This window comes from Filicampus tigris, chromosome 2, assembly GCF_054856515.1.
Source record: "Filicampus tigris isolate MCC_2025a chromosome 2, RoL_Ftig_1.0, whole genome shotgun sequence".
NCBI classification, from domain to species: domain Eukaryota; kingdom Metazoa; phylum Chordata; class Actinopteri; order Syngnathiformes; family Syngnathidae; genus Filicampus; species Filicampus tigris.
Window position 1 is genome coordinate 19,365,321 of NC_141218.1, and position 21,293 is coordinate 19,386,613.

Sequence of the window (21,293 nt, forward strand, 5' to 3'; positions counted from 1 at the left end):
CCTCTCCCTCAATGTCTTATTTGTGTTTATTAACCCTTGTATTGTGTTCGTATTCTGTTACTCAGCCAGTGTTAATGGATCTGGTGAACCTGCTAGAATTTGGGAGTTTTCAAAACAACACAATCAAATAATTTTCTGTTAAAATACTCAACAGATGTTTACTACAACCCAATTACAAGTCATATGAACAGCAAACGTCGTTAATATTTGCCCTTTACCTTTGTTAGAGCACATTTATGCATTAATGTAATACTCCTTTAAAAAATAAATAATTAAAATGTAGTTTAAAAAAAAAAAGAAGAAGAAAATCCCATACCAGTGTCTTATCACCATGAGGAGAAGTTTTCAGGTTGACCATGGGTCATTTTTCTTTTGATAAAAACTGAAACCGGCTCCCACGGTCCTAAACACCATTCAAGAGTTAAATGAGTTTGCATTATGCTAAAAGTGTGTATAAAGACCTTAAAACCTGTCGTAAATGCAATATAAATGAAAATGAAACCATGCATGTAGAATATTTACGTAAATAGGGTATTTCTATATGGAGGAATTCATTTATAATGGGGTGGTCTGGAACATAACACGGAGACTTTACGTATAACATTCCTTGGTTTACAGGCAATAGTTAAATCTTCCCTCTGATACTGTAGCTCGATGAGTGTTTGCATCTGTCTACGTTACGTGCCCATGCTTACTCCTGCATTATGTGTACTTAATGACGTGTCAAAAGTAATTAGATGAATCTATCCATTTGGGCTCCTTAATGAGACTCAAGTCCACATGCTTGCTAATGAGCCAGTATTCTATCATTCGTCCTGGGAGAGGAAGCAACCGCAGACATTCACAGGTGTCACACGCTAAATCCACCGATTTATCTTTGAGAGGCGACACTTGCAACGTAGCAAGTAATAAGAACAAGCGTGCACTCATTCACTAATCATGCATAATCATCACTCTACAATTAGAATGAAGCTCCATAGGATTGTGCTTTGTTGCAACCGCTACAACAGTAGTATTTTTCTAATATTTTGATGTTGTACAACCACTTAATATGTAGCCTGCATAGCAGGACAGTAAATTAAATTAGTCTATACAGTGGTGCCCCAACTTCTATCCCACTGAGTGGCGAACATCTGCGACTGTTGGCAAAGGTAAGGAAAATTTACATTAATGTCAGGGTTCTTCAAGGTCGCAAACGCTGGCAACACGTTCGCCAAACGTTCGGCAGAATTTTAGTGTTTTTTTCCTGCCGGAAGGGAATTTTGAACATGTTCAAAATTTCCTTGCAACAAGAAAAGTACAGGCAGACGTTAGGCAAACGTCTGATGACAGTTTGGCAGACATTTGCAACTTTGAACGGACCCTGACAAGAACGCTACCTTTTTCAAACACTCGAAAATGTTTGCCGCTCAGTAAGATTGGGGCTTAATTGGGTGTACTGTAATTCTTGAATTTACAGTATTTTGGCATGTGGGAAAATGCACAGTTTAAAAGTGTTTTACTGCACTCTTTGAAAGCAGAAGTCAACCCAAACATATTTTTTGCAAGAATATGTTCCCAGCAGGCCCACTGAAAAATGGCATTCTGATTAATTTTGCGTTTGTAGAATATAAATTAAGCAGCAAAATGCACTCGTTTTTAGCCATTTCTGGGGGTGGCCATTTTGTCCTCTGTCGACTGAAAATGACATCACAACTGCTCACAACGACCAATCGCGGCTGACCTGAATCTGTTTTCTGAATCCGAGCGCCGTGATTGGTCGTTGTGAGCAGTTGTGATGTCATTTTCAGTCGACAGAAGACAAAATGGCCGCCCCCTGAGATGGCTAAAAACGAGCGGATTAACACTTATTCCACTAACGCAATATTTATCAAAATGCCCCGTTTCAACTAATGGGCTTGCATAGAACATATTCTTGAAAAAAAAATGTTTGCATTGACTTCTTCTTTAACAGGACATGCAAGAGATTGTTAAAAAGTCATCTGGAAATGCAACTGTCATAGTCTGCCGCCCTTGAATTTGTACCTTCAACAGTTTTAATATTGAAAAGAACAGCCCTTGTTACAGTGAATGTCAGCATTCCTTTCACAGTGAATTTGCTTCTTTTTATGGACACTCGACTCTGGAGAAAAATGGTGGGTGAGAGACGCTGCCCTTTCTTGCTGTGACAGATCCCAATTGCTCTCCCGAGAAATGTTCATCTTTTACGCACTCAGACTGGCTTTAATCTAACTGGATCTCACCAAGCCTTTTTCTTTGTAGAGCCTTAAATGTACGCTTGGACTGTAGTACAATGTCACTGTCTTCTACAAGTTCGAACTTGTTTGTTTGATAGAATACCACTCTTGAGAAACACCTTGGTAAAATTGACAGACTAGACAAGCAGTTAAATTCCGTCTATCTATCTATCTATCTATCTATCTATCAAAAAATCAATTGAAGAAAGTTAAAGATGTCTTGTGACCAGCTGTAGGTAGGTAACTAAGCATTTCTCTTAGTTCTTTTCGAAAGACCCAACAAAACTCAAGAGGCAGGGAAAAAGAAAACAGTCAGGAAAGAACAACCGCAGTGGTCAATGAAGAGAGACAAGGGAACTAAAGCAATTACAAGAACGCAGAGATGCAGCTGGGCTGAACATAAGGGCAGCCTGGGACTTATTGGGCAACACAGGAAAAAACTACTTCGGGTGAAACTAATAATCAAACTAAAAAGGAGCTCAAAGTAAACAAGTCACACTGAACTGCATTTCTTTTTAGGCGTTCATTATCATTCGTTTTAAACCAGGAGCAGCCTGTAATTTTGGTTGCCTGGGGGGCAGATTTGAGTGATGGACCAGACTGTGAACAGGCTTCCATGGCGCAGTAAGTCACTCTTTCTGTCTTTCTGTTCAAATATCGGCCAGCGGTTCAGAAACAATACTTATATACAGAGCGTAAGCTAGCGCTAATAATAAAAAATGATTGACCCGAGTCTGCAGACCTCAGAGCCCTACTGGGTTTATATTCAGTTAGCATTTCATTTGTATTCAGGACCTAAAACAGTCAGTAAAACAGGATAACTTCAAAATATATTCCACAGCTGACTGGGAGCCAGTGTAAAGCCTTTAGGACTGGAGTAATAGGTTCTGATTTCTTTGTTCTGGTCAGAACTCGAGCTGCAGCGTTCTAAATGTGCTGCAGGTGTTTGATGTTCTTTTGAGGTAGCCCAGTCACAAGGCCACTGCAATAATCAAGTCTACTTTAGATAAAGGCAAGGATAACCTTTTCCTGTTGTGCTTTGAGCATTTTAATTTATTTTGTACACTTTTGCCCTGACCAACAAATCAGAGGATGGAAATATGCCTGATGATATGGTGGGATAGTTGGTTGGCTCTGTGAGGCGAATTGGAAATCTTCAGAAATAGTTCAATTGCTAATATAGCTTCATTTACATCAGCCAACACTACTAATTCTGGAGGCTGAAGATTAATTCTGAAGATTATCTTGCTATATCCAGCACAAAGCTAAAATCTGATTGGACAAAACAAATAAAAATAAGAGAGAAATGTTCTAATATGAAGTCAATAGACTGTTGGGAATAAATTAATGCAATTTCATGGAACAGTTATTAAAATTCATGTTGTAAATGTAGGTCAATGCTTCTGTATTGATAGTGTCTGATGGCCCACCACTGGTTTTACTCATTAAAAATTAATTCCATAGTGTATTTCCAATGCAGAAAAGATATGTTCAGAAGCTATAAAAATAGCCAGTAAAGACAATCTGATTAAGTTATTATAAATGCTAAAACGTGCTATCTGCCTTATACATTAGAATTCTGTTTGTTCAAACCAGAAGGAGCGGCAAAATGTCAATTTAATTTAAGCAAAACATGCGTCAAAAACTGTTTAAATTTGTACATGCTGCTCAGTTATCAGTGTTGTTTTTGGCAGGCATTTGAGATTTAGTCTTAGTCTTGCTTGTTATGCTTGTTAGTTTTCGTCACATTTAGTCATTCCTATTAGTGATAGTTTAAGTCGAGTTTTAGTCGACGAAAATTCAAAAAGGTTTTAGTCTAGTTTTAGTCGACAGAAACTCCCCAAAAATGTTTTAGTCTAGTTTTCGTAAATAGAGTCGACGAAAATTCAAAAAGGTTTTAGTCCGTTTTAGTTAAAAATAGGCATACAAGGTTTCGTACACACAGGCATTTTTTTAACGGATTCGTCAAAAAAGGTAAGCTAAAAAGTCATTCGATATTGGTGAAATAAAAAACCTGTGGATTCACGTTTATTATTGTACACACACACACCCCAACGCTGACCAACAGGTCCGTGGTAGAAAAATGGTTGAGGACCACTGCCTTAATCTACTTTTAATATTTGATTTTACACACAAGTGAATTAATTGACATTAGCCTTGACGTTAGCTCAACCAAAATAACTTATGCCTTAAGTCAGCCCATTTGCGCCATGAGTTACGTGGAAAACCTTAAGCACAATTAAATTGATCACAAGCCGATTGTTGAATAACAGAGTGCAAGTAAATGTATACAGTATATGTTAACAGGACGAGTTGAGACAAAATATGAGCGTGGTGAGCCCTCAGATGTCGCTTGAGATTTGTCATTCATTCCACTTAGTTTGTGGCCACATTCTCTGTTACCGCTGTCCACAATGCATCGTGTTGTTCTTCCTGCTGGGTTGTACAGAAAGTATATCCATATCTTTCCTTCGTTTCCGACTACCAAGCCCATTTGCTGTCACTGTCGCCATGGTCTGTCAATGGAAAGCGTGTCAGTGTGCGTGAGCCGAGACCAATGACCGCAGACCTGTTCGTGTTTTATTGTGCGGGTGTGTGCAACGGTGTGTGCGACGCGTGCGCTCTGCGTGGTCCCGGCGGTGGGCGTGCCCAAACGAGGATAGGTTGTACCAGCAATTTTTTGAAAGACAGATTACGTGTACAATAGGAAGGGATGTTTATGACATTTTGAACGTCTGACGGACCACACGCTAACAATTTTGTCCTGTCTCGTGACTGAAAATACATGTACGTCACGTCCTGTTTTCGTCGTCAATGAGCCACGTTTAGCTCGTCATCGTCTCGTTATTGTCATGAAAAAAAGGGACGTTAACGAAATATTTTTGTCATCGTTGATGAAAACAACACTGTCAATTATATCATTACTGTTTTTTTCATGAAGTACAATACAACATAGCCCACCTATGTGACGGACCAGTCCGCCTACCCGCCTATGATGGACGCCCATTAATGACATAGTTAGCAACTTTTCAACAAATTGTAAAGGAAAAAAAATTAAAGCCACAGTCATTTGGGGTGGTAGTGTAGTTTTTTTCCTGTATACACTAATGCTCCTTCTGCTATTACTGTCACGTGTCTTGCTTTCTCTTCACATCTCTAGCCAATCAGACAAGCTTGTTGTTGTCTCATTAGGGTAGTGAGATTAAATGCAGTCTCCCAGCAGCAAACTAGCATGACCAACAAATTGTAGTGAATTACACATAACACTGAACTGCACTAGCAGGTGGAGGACTGGTTAGCATGTTCACCTCGCAGTTCAGAGGTCGTGGGTTTGATTCCGGCTTCAGCCTTCCTGTGTGGAGTTTGCATGTTCTCCCCGTGCCTGCATGGGTTTTCTCCGGGAACTCCGGTTTCCTCCCCACACTCCAAAAACATGCATGGTAGGTTAATTGAACACTCTAAATTGCCCCTAGGTTTGATTGTGTGTGCATGTTTGTTTGTCTCTGCGTGCCCTGCGATTGACTTGCAGCCAGTACAGGGTGTACCCCGCCTACTGCCCGGAGACAGCTGGGATAGGCTCCAGCGCGCCGCGAACCTCGTGAGGATGAAGCGGTATAGATAATGGATGGATGGATGGATGGATGAAATTAACAGACATATAGTGTCATATACCTGACAACCGTCGGAGAAAATTTGTAAGGAAGTTCATCGTGGGCAAAAAAACCACCAGCAAGTAAACAATATATTAAGCACTCAAACATTACATTAGGTCTAGCTAGGGCTTTTTATGTGTTGTGTTGTTGTTTTTCAACGGCTTTCGTAATTCAAAGCGTGACCCCACACGACATGCGCTGCTTGGACAAACGGCATGGCTGTGAACAAATTGGAGCTAGTTTACGAAAGCAGAGTAAGTGTTGCCATATTAATAGCTTTTCAGAACACTCTATCAACTATTTTTCAAAAAAAACAACTAGCGACTTTAATTCCTGATAAGAAAGAAACAACCAAACCAAAAGTCTCTGCACATGTTAAGTAAACAGTGTCTGATTGTTTCATTATGTTAACAGTTAACTTTCTACATCGGACACAACTCTGAGCACCTTGTGATACATTTCCCTCATAGCTAACTCCAAAAACAAACTGTAATCTAGCACTTTGAAAACAGTAGCTTTGTTTGCTATTCGGGATTGGCCAACTGCTGTGTTTGAAGGTCACCCGTGTAAAAGCGTTGCGTGAAGAAGATTTCATCATATCAAACAGCCAATCATCAATCAAATCCCGCTGTTGATTTGTCTCTATGTCTACATATTAAGGTATGATTCTCCAAAGCCATGTGTGCCATCTGAAAATAAGACCTTAATGAGTCGAGATTTAATCACGACCGGTGTACTTTCTAATTACAGAGGGCCTTTCTAGTTAATTGCATTATGAGCCGTAAACAGAAGAGGGCTCCCGGAGTACAGACGTGTTGTTTCTCCTTCCCATCAGTTGGCCTGACGTTAATTGCGCTGCATTATAATGTTGGCAGAGGCGCACATGGAGACGCTAAATGCTCAGTGTTAGGTCACAGCTAACGCGCTGCGGGAAACCTGCGCAGGGCAGCTAATTAGCTAATTGTGCACCCACTGCATTGTTTTCCATAACACCGCTAGTGTGCTGGGGTGTGAATCCCCCACAGAGAGAAGTAATGAAAAAGCTTGAATTTAGACACAAAAAGTTTAAATTCCAAATAACAAAAGCAGAAATGTTTATAATAACCCAGTATTAAAGGGCCATATCATGCTAAATCAACTTTTCTAAGCTTTTAGCCATGTTAAAATGCTAAATTGCTTACCAAAAATACCTCCAAAGTGGTGTTTTCCTTCATTCACCAATCTCTGAGCTTCCCTGCTCAGTCCTCTTCTCTCAGCAACAGCTCCGCCCAATCAAGGAGTGGGTTCTCAATTTTCGACCTCATAAAGTGAGGAGCAACCCCTGTACCGCCCCTGCAGACTAAACACACGCCCACTTCCTCAGAGCAGCCATTCATTTAAAAAAAAAAAAAAAAAAAAACACTGCTGCTTTAATCCTGCGTTGAGTGACATGAATATAATGTGTTTTATTGACAGCAGAAAATAGCAAGCGGAAATGACGTCCATTGTTGCGTCACAACACCGTTGCAGTTTGAATCAGATTACTCAAATACGGGAGTAACTGTCATGTAAACAGGTTATTCCAAAAGTTTCAGAAATCTGAATTTTGACCTTAATCGAATATTGACGGCATGTAAACATAGTCAGTGAAACACTTTTATTTTTGCACCACAGTTGGAAAGAAGTGGCTCCTTTCACACTCTCGCCATTGTGCCAAAGGTAATTCACAACAATATATACCCCTATACAATCGTTAACTGTGGAAATCTGAAAATTGCATGACATGTCAAGTCAAAAATATCCTTTTCAATAATATGTTCTATGCGCCACAACATCTTCAAATCTTCAACATAGTTCCTTGGCACCGAGATGGCGCTAAAGCAATACTCTTGCCAAACATTTTGTTGGTTTTGTTTATTTTTGGTCAACAAAAACACTATCAGTTTCTCTTTTACTTGACAAACTCTATTTTGATTACATCACTTTTATTAGTGATTTTTTTTTGCATTAGTGATTTTTCTTGCATTACTCCGTCTATGCGTTGAATAGCGAAGACAGAGTTCTGCCACAACTAAAGGAGAAAAGTAAGCAAAAAAAAAAAGTATTTGACTATTGCTTAGAAACGCGTAATTATTAATTATAATCTTCTTAGTGTAAACCATAAGAATTCCACAAATTATGATCCCAAAACAGTTTAATATCATTTTAAACTCCTCTTACATTGAAGGACATTACCCTACTGAAGGATGTCATGCTCCAAGTGGACCACGAGAAACTTATCCATGATCTTAATCTCTAATAGGCTTGATTATTACAATGGACACCCTCAAAAGAGCATCAAACAGCTGCAGCTCGGGTTCTGACCAGAATAAAGAGATCAGATCACGTTACTCTGGGTCCCAATCATCTGTAGAATAGATTTAAAATTCTGCTATTGGATTTTGGGTCCTGAATACATTCTGCTGACTGAATATATACCCACGGGTCTCTCAGGTATGCAGACTTGAGTCAATTAGTGGAGCCCGGAGTTCAAAACAAACATGGTGATGCTGCATTTAGAGATCACCATTTTTTTTTTTTCAAGTTGGGCAATTCAACAAAATTTTTAAAGTTTTGCCAATGCGAAATTTTGCTCTCCCACATTTTCAACAAAGAAATAAGAGTTTACAGAACTAGTCCTCTCTTAGATTGTCCCCCAACTTAAAGATATAAGTAAAAACAACTCAGTAAATTGTTTTGGAGCAAACAACTTGTTTGCTTTGTTGTGCAAATTAATATTGTTGCCATAAATGTCACTCATTTGTTCTTTAAAGTTGCTCCAACGTATTATCCACGTTTTAGCCTGTTTTATCATCATATGCAGATCACATGTTAGTCTGCGCTCTTAACAGTCTCCTCTCTAACCGAACAACATCAGGATGCAAAGAAAGTATTCAGCAGATGTCAACACGATGCCTGATTGACTTCATGCATTTATGGATGCGTCTCCGTCCTCCATATTGCAGCCGCGTCTCGTCTCTTTATACGACACAAGACCTGGCCTATAATGTGTTTACAAGGGATTTTTAATAGACGCCTTCATTCAGCCGAGCCTCTTCCCCATTCACCGTTAGACAAGAACAGATTGAGCCTTTCTGTGAATTGTCTTTCCCCAATTTGTCATGTCTTCTGTTGTCTGCTCTCGTGTTTGAAGCATGATCCTGTCTAAGTAAATCCATCTGAGTCGGGAGGAAAGTGAATCCATCCTCATGTGAAAACTCCCTCGATGCTGTCCTTTTTGCTCCTTTTAAAGAATTGTCTAATTCCATTCTAATGGCTACTAGGGTAGGGTGACAATTTTAGCTGAGAACAAATAAGACTGTTTTCCTATCTATTGAAAATAAAGCCGCTCCTATTGTAGACAACAGAACTGCTATTATGTTTTGTTTTGTTTTTTCATGGTATATTTATCCAGTTGAGAAGTGTGGCTACTATGTTAGCATGACAAGCCATACTGGCTAGTTGTGATTAAACTGCAACTACACATCTGGTCTTATTCCTTTAAAACAACGACAAGACAGTGATGTCCTCTTTTCAGCTACTGAAAAGACGTTAGACCCTCTATGAGGTTTTGCTAGCCTATTGTAAACTGGTTGTCGAGTTCAGTTTCAAACAGCCACTGCGGTAAAGAGAGGATTTCCCCACGCCCCCTATTTGAATAAAAGGTCTACTTGAATAGAATAGAACAGAGTATAAATAATGCCTTTTATTGTGACTGTAGCCTATACAATGAGACTGAGAGCAGTTCCTTCTCATCTGTGATAGTCATTGTCGACTATGGGAGGTTGACAATTTTACATGGGCAAAAACATCAACTTTCTGCCCAATTCTGATAAAGTACCTACTATTGTAAAAGGATGATGTGTGAGCGTGTGTGTGTGTGTGTGTGCGGGGGTGTGTGTGCGTAAATGTGCGTGTGTGTGTGTTTTGAACAAATTCCAATAAGATTGCTGCTGCAGTAGGTTGATAAGTTTAGAAAAAGGAAGTCCAGCTACGCATGTGAAAAGAGCAGTAGTGGGTTTTTTTTTTCCAAATTCCAAATAAAGCGGTGACCATTCCCAGAGAGCAAAACTGGTGTGGGCCAGTAATGGGCCACACAACCCACCTGCACTTGGCCCACATACCTCAATGAATGACAGTCCTTTAGTGGTCCACATCTGGTATCCACAATGTGGGCCACACAAGGCTCATATCTCAGCCAAATCATAATCATAGCTGGCCCGATGACAGACCACAACTGGTTCCTGATTACGGTCCTTTAGTGGTCCACATCTGGTATCCACAATGTGGGCCACATAAGGTCCAGATCTCAGCCAAATCATATAACCATAGTTGGCCCTACTCTGGCCCTTGAATGGAACAGAACTGGTTCCTGCTATCAGCCTTAACTCAATCTTATCTAAACCACCTCATTCATGAGCCATATATGACCCAAATTTTTTTTTTTTTTTTAAAAGCCTCAACAGCTACATGTTTTAAACAGATCTTTATTGTCAGAACTTGAGAACCACCGCACATCAACTGGAAAACCGCACTTTTTTTTTTATTTACGAGGAACACGGAGTCCAAACTGGGATGCAGCATGCTCTTGAACAGCATTTATCTATCCATAAAATTGTTGTGATCTGCATGCCCTCTTTTCTTCTCATCCTCTCCTCCTTCCTGCCACCATCCCTATCAGGAGCCAGATGTAGCCATCTTTAGATTTGACATAGATTTCCTGGTCTTTGGCTCTAGATGTGTGGCCCAGGTGGTTACACTGAAACATGCAAACATAGTTTTAAATTAACTATTTTTAATGTCAGGTAATTTGACTACTACAAAAACTAAATCAACTATAACTGATATTGTGGTGTCAGATCAAGTGTTAATTTCCCAAATGTTTACAGCTTTGTACAAAGAAATTATGATTTGTTTTTTAACTGATGTAAGTAAACACAAGGATGGACAGTGTGTTAAGAAAACAGACATTTGTGCATGTTATTACCGCTGTTTGGTCGAAAAAATTAACCCTTGAAGATTTTTCAACTAGGTGTAACACTATGGGCTGAAACATGTGGCACCAGAAACTGAATCGGAACGACACACAAAAGGCAAAAAATATCCTAAACATAAAATAAATGCATTTCCTCACCATATATTTTCTGAATGTCTCACCGGCGTGTGCGTGGCAGAGATGAGAAATTCAGTTCCAGAAAGTACAAACACACAGCCACAGTTTGTCTTGAGCCACAGGTGCTTCCAATCAACTGAGCTCGTCTACCTGTCGGTTGAGCAGAAGCACCTGTGGCTAAAACAGCGCCAACGTTATCTGTGGGTAAGATTCTGGAATCTTCTTCCTTGTTCTTCTTTTTCTTTATTGGTGGGTGGCAGCTGGCGTTTGAGGGGCATTACCATCACCTACTGTGCTGGAGTGCGGGTCGGAGCAGTATTATGTCTGTTGCACAGCACTGGGAGAAAAACAAACAAACCTAAATTCTCTTTCGCATCCCCTTTTCTCTTAAAAACTGAAACAGAGCCTTAACCTTAATTCCTCAGCACATTTTTAAGACTAAATACTACCGCCACACTCTTCACTAATTTATTTAGTTTTCTGTACTTGTCCGTAAGTCGATTCGAAGGTCTACGCGCTATTACTGGTGTCATGGCAGAAGCCCCAAGACAAAACAAAAAAAAACCCCAAAAGTATTATTTAAACAAAATTAGATTGATTACCTCATCGCCTCATCTTTCACACAGCCACTGGAACTAGAAATGTAATTCAGTTCAACTCCCAGGCCAGCGAGAGCTCCGGATTTCACGACACTACCACTGGCGCGCATGGGAAATGTGGTTGACTTTTGTCAAAACACTACCGCTTTTGTCCACATGGCAACGCCATAATCAACAAAAACTGAATATGACGGTGTTGCTTTAAGCACAAACACAATCATTCACTCTCACATTTGTGGTCTATCGAGTGGGACGTGAAACCACGCTGAAGTCAGGTGACTGCACCACCACTTCAAACGGAGCCACAGAGACTACATTTTTTTTCACGTTTGAAAATGAAGTCAGTGAATATATTAAAATGATTGTTCACTCCACAAATAGGAAAGCACTCAAGACTTTATATTTATGAGTGTTTTAATATTTTTGTAGAATACATGTATTTTCCTGTTTGTTTGTCTCCCCCTGGCTGTTATTTTGACGTGTTGATCTGTGTCCTTGAATAAAGTAGTTTAAATAAATAGATAAATACGTTTTTTTAAATACTTGTACAGTTGCCTAGGTAACAAAGTGGGGCCAGCTATGGTTATATGATTTGGCTGAAATATGGGCCTTATGTGGCCAACGTGGATACCAGATGTGCACCACGAAAATTCATTGAGGTATGTGGGCCAAGTGCAGGTGGGTTTTACCATTAATTTTGCTATCTGGGCTTCTTCCACTGACATCAGTCGACCTTTAACGTAACCAAACATGGCATGTCATAATGGTGTGTGCGTGTGATGATGTAATACAATTCTTACGTCGGTGATGTATAAAATTAGACTGAGTAGAAAAAAAAAAATGTAACTGCATTCAAGTGTGGGAGAAGACTTGCTATATATGACAGAGTTCTAAATTGATTTCTGGGTCAGAAACGTTTCTCACTCAACAACTGGCCTACATCTTGTTTGCCAGAGTCAAGACAGTGCCTCCTTTGCCAGTCCTGGGCCATGTCCGGTTCACATGCCGTATGCCAGTGGCCATCTGGCCCAAATGCCTTTGCTATGTGGGTTGGTAGTGTGGCAATTTTATCTGAGCAAAAATGAGACGTTGATAAAACGACAATGATAAAAACAGCAATTAGGGTAAAAAGAGGACTTTTTTTTGTCACATTCCGAAGCTGATGTGTCAGAAACACAATTTCAAATGAATTCATGGACCTTTACCAATGTTATATATCACATCAAATATTTTATTTCAAACATTTCAACAAACAAAACAAAACAAATGGTTAACACAAAAACATCCAAAATTAGGTCTAAAACCTATCGAAAAAGTTTCCACGTAAATGACCCCCAGCCTGTACTATGGACGAATCAATGCCAAGTTTGCAAAGCGTCTATAGAAAGATTGCTGTAATATGAAGATGAGAAGATACATTCTTCCAACAAACAAATTACTTTTGTGATAAGCGTTGCCTCTCAGGAGGTGGAAACGTGAGTAATTTCACGCTAAGTGACTACTGAAATTGCAGCGCGCCACCTGATATGAATAAACACAATGGCAGCTGTGGCGCTTAATTGCACAGTTAGGGAATAAATATGCCAATAATTTGGGAATTAACAAACCAAAGAGCAATTAAAAACAAGAAAAGAAACGTTCGGCTTAGCTGTTTTGAAGCAATTACGAGCACGCTGTCTTCCACCACCATGTTTGCCTTCCCCTCCTCTTGCATTTTTTCTTTTAAATCCACTGTGTCACTTTACTTTTCAGACGACATCATTCTTCAGAACCCTTGCAGACAGAACATGTGAATACTAATAAGAGTTAACGTCAGACCACCCCCCCCCAAAAAAAAAAAAACCTGTCTGCAATCTCATCAAACTCACCTACGCGCCCCTTTTTAAAGTTTTTTTCCTTTCCTGGGATGTTTGCAGCTGTCAGCATCCATCTCGGGTAATTCTCTTGTTCACCGCTCGACAAAAGCGTCACCTTCTGTCGGTCTGTTGAGCTCGTTGCTGTCAGTTGAGCAGCTGATCGCCGTCAATGTTCTCTGCGGGAGCGGGGATCAAAGTTTTTGAGATGGAAGACTGAGAATTTTGTACACGAGGAAGTTGCTCCAAAGAGCTGTGGGTTACGAAATAACGCCTGATCCAAACTTTATGTGACCAAGAATCAATCGTGAATAAGCCTCGGAAACTTTGCTTTTCTTACCTCACAAGAACACAAGCTGAGTTCTTGCCTCATGGCACATGGGTACTGTGCAGTTCTTTTTCTGGAGCGCTTGTCCTTATTAGGCTCAGGGGTGAATTGGAGCCTTTCCCATCTGGGGGGAAACGCCCTGGACTGGTCACGGTTGCGGTTTGAAGACTTGCACCTACTATGCTACAGTATTTCAGTGTTGGTCATCAACCCTTCGCCATTCCACCTGGCAGTTTTACCTGAACGAAAGGTGCACCAAAGTACATTTGATGCAGTACTTGAACCATTTGGAGTATCGGCATAGTTTTGGTCTCTTTTTGAAGATAACACTTTGAATTTTTCTCCTCAACTGTCAGAATCTTTTTAAGTGCTACTGGCACTGATTATGGGAATTTGAATACATAAAAGAAGGCCGACCCACGGTCTTCTATGTATTCAAACTTCCATAATTAGGGCTTCCATAGAAAGGGCCAAGTTTCTGAGGATTTCGCATTTGTGCCGGATTGCCTCTGATGGAATAAAGTAGATTTGAACATTTTTAACATACTTATATAGTTGTAGAGGGGCGAACTCATGCCAGAGAACCCAAGTGTGTGCTAGGTCTTTCTTTTAGCCACGCCCAAACAGGTGATTTAACTTTAATCTAATGAGAAAATCTTAGATTTTTGTGGACAGATGCTTCGACTCCTGAGCTTGTTTACCTGTCGGTTGAGTCTGGATTTCACATCTGTGTCAGAAAGGAGGATTTGCATTTGGGCCATCGGTATGTTCTGTTGCTTTGCTGTATCAAAATGGCTACTCACCCGAACGGTTAGCATTTAAAAGTTGTTTTTCCTCTGTATGATATACTCTGCTCTTTTCACAGTTAACCCTTTTCCACAGGAAAAAAAAACTATTATCTGTAGTGTTTTGTCATTCTGGTTTCCAAGTATGTTGATATTTATGATGTAAATCACAAATACCACAGTAATAAAATGCTAACGCTATCTTACCCTGTTGCTGTGCCTTAACTTTTGGAGATTATACGTTATACTACGCAATCTCGACTTCGCTGAGGCTGTCCGCAGTCTCTTTACAGGCCACGGAGTAAAGATCAGAGACTCTTGTTGTTATTTATTTATTTATTTTCCGCTAGTGTGTCTTGCTTCGACTGATGTGTTGAATGCAACATGGGTTTCCCCCACAGCATTAGTGTATTCTCATCTGGATCGTTTTGTTTTCCGGTAAATGATGTGTGTAAGCATGTAGGCTTGCTCATTGGTTTGCAGTCCATTTGAGTCAATTTGGCTTTTGCCTGATTATGTAAATGATGCATTCATCCCTTGGAAGTTTATTAACGGCTTACTGGAAAACATCAAAAGATAACACATTTATTTTCTCAACATAATTTCCCTGTAGAACTGTTCGCATTCTGTTTTTGACGTATATGCCAAAACATTATATGCGCAAAAGAATGAATGCATTAAGATTTCTCTTGTGTTTGAACGTATCATATACATCAGCCTCTTTGCAGTCTCATAAATACACACTGCATTTAAATCTAATTCTATTGCTACAAACATGATAACAACATACAGCAAAGATAATGTGTTTCAGAGATCTATTACGAGGAGATGTCAACACAGATTTGCTCCCACCATTCATTTTATAGTATTTCTGTATGGATTACGAGGCACCAAGAGACAGTGCAAGGTTGTGCCGTAACGTTATACTTCCAGAACATACAGTATGGAAATCTTTTCTCCCTCAGAAACCAACTTCATTTCTTAATCAGCGTTGTCCTCGAAACACATTTCTTTAATGGGAAATCATTGACACACTGACAGTAGCTTCAGGCAAGAAACATAGTCGGTGAATAATTAAAATATAAGGCTGGACCACATTTTGCTTACCTGCGTTTTTATTTTATTTTATTTTTTCTAGGATGCAATTTGTATGTGTTAGATTAACAGTAGCACCACCAGATCAGTGACTGCTGGAGAAGAGAAAACTGGTTACATACGCTAAGACAAGGTTACTAGAAAATTTAAAAAAAAAAAAAAAAAAAAAAAAAAAAGGTGTCTTCAAGTTTCTGACAGCAGAAATGTGATGTGTTGTGGTTTTGGTGTTGTGGTTTTCTTCCATAATATTAATAATTCATTTTTTGCTTTATAATGAATGAATGAATGCATGTTTATTTGACATGAAGGGAAAAAAACAAAATAATAACAATGACAATAAAATATGAGAAAAAAATAACAACAAGCAAAAAATTATTATTATTAGTGCTGTCGAGCAATTAAAATATTTAATCGTGATTAATCACATTTTTTCAAAGTTAATGCGTAATTGGTCATTACCTGAGCCTTAAGCAGTTGTGATGTCATTTTCAGTCGACAGAAGTGACGAAATGGCCATCCCCTGAGATGGGTAAAAAGGGGTAGATTTTGATGCTTAACTCATATTCCACTAACGCAATATTAATCAGAATGTGTGTTTCAACTCGTGGACCTGCTAGGAACATATTCTTGGAGAACAAAATGTGTTTGGGTTGATTTCCACTTTAAGTATTTGTTCCTTTCTGAGTTGGTTTGGTACAGCGCAGAGGTGAATTACAGCGAGGTTGTTCATGTCTGAATAAAGATGCAACAAAACACTGTCCTGCCATGTAGGTTGTCTTTACAATAGAAGATGCCAAAAGAATTACATAAACTCAAACCTATATAGTAACCCGCCATATCACGGCCTCCGATCATAAGGTAGAACAACTTTTAAGGGTTACACCGGCAACAACGTCACGACTATCACTGGGGCAGGGGTAGTCTCTGTGTCAGCCGAGCAATTCATCCTTAGAGTCGTCAATATTTTGAAGCAGATGTAACACCCCCTCTACTCAATAAGATTTATGTGTGTGTGTGTGTGTGTATATATATATATATATATATATATATATATATATATATATATATATATATATATATATATATATATATATATATATATATATATATATATATATATTCATACGACGAATACGTCTGATGCGGGGATTGATTTTTTTTTACAGTTCTTGAGCTTTACCATTATAATTATAACCATAAAATCACTATAATTCTCATTCTTATTATTTATGAACAACCCATAAACCCATAATAACAGGGAATTTTGACATTGACAATGTATGTAAGTCAATGCTGACCAACAGCATTTATCAATGCAGCCGCTGGTTGCTATGGAAACCTTCATCACGCGATAAAAAAAAATTGACAGCGTCAAAAGGGGGTTGCGTTAACACCGTTAATAACACGTTTAACCGACACCACTAATTACCATAATATTATCACACAGGGAAAGTCCGCTGTGTCATGTTGCGAATACTCAAAAAAGGGCCGAGTCTTTTTCACATCTGACCTACTGCTGTGTTTTGTTTGATTTGATTGTTATTATGCTGTTTGTTTGTTTGTCAGTGAAGCACTTTGGGTTGAATTTTTATGGATTAAAGGTGATGTACCAATAAAGTTTTCTTAGATTTGCAAGACATATGGTACACTCTGGACAATTCGCCAACTAATTGCAGGGCACAGATAGTCAAACAACCATTCATGCATGTTTTTGGAATGATTAGTTGACTTGCAAAATACAAAATAATACATATGGTATTATGAGTGTGGTGCGCTGTGTTGTGTTGGTTTGTCATCTGAAGTACACTCTAAAATATCATTTATGTATGCGGTCGTTCACTACCAAAAAAAAAAAAAAACCTCTGGAAAAATGCTCTTGAATACGAGGCAAATCTGCATAAAAGTAGAGCTCCAAGATTAGACCGTTTAGTTTTAGAACAATAACCCTTGAGTAATGTTTCTGAAAAAAAAAACCCTGCAACAATTTAGTCCTCATCCAAAACACAAGTGCTCAGCTTCAATTAGCAAATCAATACCGAGCCAAACAACAAAGAGAGATGACTATTTTAAAGTAATTCACAGAATATTTTCACTGTTTAATTCATCTTTGAGACTACTTGCAACAGGAGTCCTTCCGTCATGAGGGTGCAACGAGGCCATGTGTGACCTCACCGTCGTCACACGAATAAGCCGCTTCCTGCACGCTGAACAAAGACATCCAACGTAGCCGACGACAGTCAGGCTTGTGGCAAAAATGATATTAGTAGTTAAAGGCTCCAAATCACAGTTAGAGGCTCTGACTGTCCACTGTCTGATCGTCGTCCCCGCGTTGGTGGCCATCGCTCACATTCGTCCGACCAACCGCCTAATCGTAGCTTTAGAATTAGCCTGTCAGTGACATCAACCCGTGTCTGAAGAACGTAAAATACCTTGAGGTAGTCAAGCAATGGAATGGAAACAGTGGGCAAGCCAGACACTTGGCTCCAGATTTACGATGGCAATATAGTCTTAATGATGTTGAATGACAGATGTCCACCAGCAGCTGAACCACAGCAGGGCTTCCTCAGCACTTCTTCCATGTTTAGCAGTAGCAGCACTGAGCAAAAGTCTTAGGACATCATTAAATTGGTTGTTTTAGCAATACTATCTTCTAGAGTTTCTCCATAAGGGCTCACCACAGCAAGCCATGTCTCCATTATTTACGGCTCGGGTTTAAAGTGGATGGCATTCTTGACGTACGGAAAGACTCCCATTAATCTTGCCTAGGGACGGGGCACTGGAGATTTTCAATGACCTGAGGGTTTGAGCCATTGCTCAATAGTGAGATAAGTCAGACTTTTTTGCTCAATTTAGATACAGTGGTACGTAGACTTAGATATTTACTTTACAACGGCCATTTATACCTAAAATATTTTTTTGCTCTTGAAATGAATGAAAATGCCCTTAAGTCATTCTAGCACCCCCAAAGACACCAACACGTTTTTGTAAAGCGTTTTTTTAATAGGAACAGTAGCACTATGTTGTTTTTTGACTGTATGGTATACAAACATGCAGCGATAGCATAATTAAATTGAATGTAAAGACTTAAAAAAAAAGTGCAACAGTTTTTGCTTTCATTAATTGGACATTGTGCTTCTCCTTCTGGTATAAGCGGCATGACCACCAGAGGGCCATACAATAGTTAGATACAATACTCGTAGATTTGATGATGACAATCACAACTATCATCACAACTAAGCTGTAGTAATGCAGCGACAATATACAGTATAATGTGTTTGTTTTATGTTTAGCTTAAAATGAGCTACAAAAAATATGAAGTACACAAATCTTATCTATTTTCAAGCAGCTTTTTTTCCCTGCAAATGCCTCTGCCTTGAGGAGGTGATGCGGTTTCTTCTGTCAAAAATGGTCTACAACATGATCTTGCCTCGATTTTCGCTGACCCTCGCGTTGTTGACATTCAGCACCGTCACAGCAGTTCAATTATTGTGGAAAAAAATCTGTGATTCCCAGTTTTGCTATTCAGTGTTGTTTTGATACGGGGCAAAATGCTAATTTTGACTAGCAAACTGAAATTAGAAATTGCTTTTTTTTCGAGCCTTGAAAATGTAATAAATAATTCTTTTTTGACCAATTAAATTGGAGAAATGTGATATTTTCCCAAGACAAACCTTAAGATCTTTGCCACGGCACAGTAGTTGGAAATTAGCTACCCCATATTTGTGAGTTGAAACTAGGACCCTCGAGCAATTTAACCTGACCATTTTCCCAGTTTACTTGACTGTAGACTGTAAAGCCATAAAATGCTCACTTTTGCATCAAGGGATTTATGGCCATAGTGTCTTGCGAAGCATAGTATGCGCTTAAAGCTTACAAAATGGGCAGAACAAGAGTCAGGTTTCCATGGTGACACTGTAACCCATGTTGACAGGTATCTGTTGACAGACGGCCCAGCTGCTGTTGTTCACTTGGTCTGTTTCCACAGAGATTCGAATGAAGTGAAATGGAGGTTCTCAGCTGTGCCGCCTGTCAGCACGATGTTGCAGGCATGTGGTAAGGCAAGAAAAGAATGCACCCCAGTCTCCCCACACACACATTCACATAGCACAACACACACCTACACCGGCTTTGTTGTGCTCCTATCGCACTGGGCCACATGCACTTTTGTGTGCAAACATAAAAACAGCCGCAAATCTTCAGTGCTGCTTGAGACGACTTATCACACTGATAGCTTTCTGTGGAAATGGGCTCAGAGAAGTGAAACCACTCGGAGTGCAGACTCTGTTGTTGCTCTTGTTTTCGTGGCCTGTTTGGTAACACAGTTGGACTGGGACACCATTGCGGATTTTGTTGAATGTGATTGAATGAAACTGCTGGCATGACACTGATACAGATGTGCGTTCGTTGCAAAACTGGAGATGAAGAAAGTCTTGGCACAATGCCCTGAAGACACAACAAGTCAGGGCAATGTGTTTTGTACTACAATATGTTCTATAAAACTAGTTTAAAAAAAAACACAGGAAACAATTCCTTGCTAGGAAAAAATGAGCACTTGTCTAGTGCTGATGTGTACAAACTGTCTTCTGACTAACATGGCAGTTTCTGTCACACTTATGGAAACATGGTGCCATTTCATGATGACAAACATATCTGCCATATGCTGCTCCGCCAAGTCTTAAGTCAAATACATTAATGCAAATACACCAAGTCAAATACATTATTATCTTATAACATGAAAAACTGGTTTCTGGTACGTTCCCATTTTACATTTTTTCCTCTGAATGCTTGCAAAGTCAGACATTAATTTCAAACAAGCAATAAAAAATGAATTCTTAGAAAAAAATAATAATAATACAATGTATAAAACTATCTAGTACAGGGGTCACAAACGCATCCGTAGCACACAATACATTTTTAATTAAAAGGCTTTGCTTTTTACTTGGAAACATGCTGTCCACAAAGGGCAGGGCAAATAAAGTCAAACACTTATAAAACCTTCCTTATTAACACACATGAATTTTTCCTTTGACACTTGTTGCTAAGCAGAATCTCTGGCGCTGATGTTGATTACTTGGCAACTTGGGGGCAGAAGCTTCCACTGGACCACATATCAGAGAAAAGGGAAAGTCAGCAGGAAGTCAAACGCATTCATTTTGCACAGGCAACAACAAAAATACAAAACGTGATAACTGAACTTTTTTATAGAAGTTTAACACATATTTAGACATTGCTTGTCGCTACGCAGAATTCATGGAGCACTATCGTTTTCACCCACAAGTTTAGCAACTTGGGGCAGAGGGCCCCACATAGCAAAGAAAGGACAGGGAAATTAGGCAGGAACGGGAGGTCTGACAGGCAAGCACAGTGACATCTTCTGGATTCGGTGCGATCCGGTCTTCATTTGCCCCTATTACAAAGTAGTTGAGCACTAAAGTTCCTTTTAGTCCCCATCCTCTGCTTGTTGTGTCCTGTCCATCGACACCAGATCATGTTTGCACACACAGTTAAACAGGAAAAAAGTGCACTGGGGGCCACCAACATGTCATTAGTATTCATTACATCAGCGACAAGGGGACGATTCCTCCTGCTGTCATTCCCACAGGCCTCCGGGA

The 21,293-nt window shown here is 39.5% G+C and overlaps 1 long non-coding RNA gene across 1 annotated transcript; it reads right to left on the minus strand.

The window, feature by feature from the left end:
• Positions 1 to 10,379: 10,379 nt before the first annotated feature.
• LOC147151704 (uncharacterized) lies at positions 10,380 to 11,741 on the minus strand. The gene is made up of 3 exons (XR_015085736.1): positions 11,624 to 11,741; positions 11,043 to 11,358; positions 10,380 to 10,667 (listed from the first exon to the last, which is right to left on the minus strand). It is a non-coding gene; the product is annotated as an uncharacterized LOC147151704 (long non-coding RNA).
• Between the last annotated feature and the right edge of the window lie 9,552 nt (positions 11,742 to 21,293).